This window comes from Morone saxatilis, unplaced genomic scaffold (assembly GCF_004916995.1).
Source record: "Morone saxatilis isolate NCDOM2014 unplaced genomic scaffold, NCSU_SB_2.0 Contig8, whole genome shotgun sequence".
NCBI lineage: Eukaryota > Metazoa > Chordata > Actinopteri > Moronidae > Morone > Morone saxatilis.
This window is the reverse complement of record NW_023340257.1, coordinates 27004072-27006554: the sequence shown is the minus strand read 5'-3', so window position 1 is coordinate 27006554 and position 2483 is coordinate 27004072. Positions and strand designations below refer to the sequence as shown.

Genomic DNA, 2483 nt, shown 5'->3' with positions numbered 1-2483 from the left:
GGTCACAAGTCATGCTTGTTATATCAGTAACATTTGCCTCTGACAGACTTGGTACAGTCAACTGTGTAATCCATTCAGTGGTTCTTCGCCCAGAGCCAAGATTTTCTGGATCAGGCATGAAGCCCTGTTTCTTTTCCACAGTCACAGATGAGCTTCTGTCGCTTTCAGAGTCAAGGCTCTCACTAGTTCCACATAGACCTTCACTCTCTCTCTGGCACGGACGAGGCAAGGTCAGACATTTGTGTCCCCCACAGGAAGAAAAGTGGCCAGCATCAGAATCCTGTGGATCACTTTCTTCTGTCCAGTGACTGTGTCGCGTATCCTGTAAGTGTGCATCTCCTTGTTCATATGTCACACACTGACCATTTTAAAGCCAGAAACTCCAAATGGTGAGCTGGGTAGTTCAAGTTGTAGTTGCGCAGCCTGTCCACCATCTTCACGTGCAGCAAGGCAGTCTCTTTATCCGGTGCAAACACCAACAAATCTTTCAAGTAGAACAGCAGACTCAAATAGTTTTGGTCCCCAAAGATGCTGGTCATCATGCACATGAAGCACAGGAAGAGTACTTCATGTCATCCTTATGGAGTGGCATGTTGAAGAGCCCGGAAGTCAAATCCATCATGCTGATAAGACCGTTTCCTCCCAGTGCTGCCAAACAATCTGCCTGATGGGGAAAAGGATGAGCATCCTCCAGGGACCTCCTATTCAACCAGTAAAATTCTGTACAAATGCAGAGATCTCCAATTTTTTTTTCCACACAAGCACCAATAGTGATGTGTAATCACTGGTCGATTTTCTGATGATTTCCCGATTACTGAGTACCTGGTGGAGCTTTTGGCACTGGCCAGGGGTCACCCTCATGTATGGGAGTCTGAATGGTCTGCTGTCTGACAGGTGTATGCGGTGTGCAAAGCACTTCGCCTCCCCACAGTCAAAACGTTGGTGTGAAAGGCACAGCTGGAAAACCCTCCGAACACTCAGCAACATCCATGTCCTCAAGTGCTACACAGGAGTAGACATCAGCCAGCTTTGCATTGTACCTCAACAGTACAGACCTGTCAGATACACTGATGAGCCATAGTGGGGCCCACCTGTCTCCCCACAGTGAAGTTACAATCTTTGAGACCAAAACACCTCTGGGAGCTGAGCGGGATCATCTGGGCTCTGAGATGACAGTGCTGCCTGGTGAAATAGCAGTCTTTTTTGGTTTTCCCCAGGTGTGATATTCACAGTCAGTGTTACACCTAATTGTACCAACCTTATTGGGCACATCATCTCCCTTCCAGGGGGTCAGACCAGAGAGCACTGACAGGAAATGTTCAGTTTCTCGGTCTCTGGTTTGGCAGGGGCCGGACACTGTCTTCCAGTATGATTCACATAGCTTGGACTGATGCTGTGTTTTATAACATTGGTCCCTAATATCAACTTATGTTGTCCTGGAACAACAAGTGTGGGAACCAACATTTTGCAGCCATACACTCCCATCTCAATATCAAAGCACAATTTGGCTTCAGTCTGTTAGTCTGCCACATCCAACGAGGACCACATTCACATTAATCTGTTTCTGTCACAATTTTTTCCATCATCTCCTGAAACATGTCAACCATGTGAGTTTCCTCTGACTGTCTTTGTGCAACAGCTGGTAGAGAGGCATGGCTTGGGGAATGTTGGGAGTGACCTTGAACTGGGACAGATGCTGGAGAGGGGCAAGGAGGTTCAGATACAGCCAAGCTTGAATACGGTGGACTGGGCCGCTCAGAGGAGATGTAGGTGATGTGGCTTTTTAGCTGTGCAAATGAGTTTTAGTCATGTCAATCCAGTACTGAACTGAATATTTGTCAGGGTTCTCACCTCTGAATGTCTGGAATCCTTTTTAAGATTTAACATGAACTGCCACGTGTGGTGGGTCATGTCTGTTAACATCACAGTGTGTGTTTTGAGTAGGAGAGGTGATCTTGTGGTCACTAGATGTGTTTACTACACCAGCTGACATCAGCTTTGTAACAATGGATTACAAACAGTACAACTTGGGCTCTGACCTAATCCTGTACCTGCACAATCATCATTTATGAACTTAAAATGTCCCACAACCCAACTGTCTGCAATGTCACTGTGGCGACACAAGGGTGGTTATATTAATTACAGATCTTTTATTTCTTCTTATACCGACAAACGCCACCTTGGGATTAAGGCGGCCCCAAGAAACCGTATAAAAGGTTCAGGTTATCACCTTTTGCAAAAAAAGGAACACTATAGGTTTTCCGTTTACCAGGGAGGCAAGAGACGAGGTTCAATATTTTACATATACTGTTATTTAAAAACCAGGGATATGCGCACATTAAAAGCGAGCCCAACTGGCAAAAAAAAGGGGGTTACAGGCTGACCTTACCGGGGCCGGAGGAGGGGTTTAACCAGGGAAGTGACGTTCCGAAAATGAAAACACCCCACTTCACAAACCAAGAAAACGGTTTGATTGTGCACAC

The 2483-nt window shown here is 46.1% G+C and overlaps 1 pseudogene; it reads left to right on the top strand.

Annotated features, from left to right (window-relative positions):
• The window catches only part of LOC118341409, a 3111-nt pseudogene extending 1337 nt beyond the window's left edge, over positions 1–1774 (top strand).
• The last annotated feature ends 709 nt before the right edge of the window (positions 1775–2483 follow it).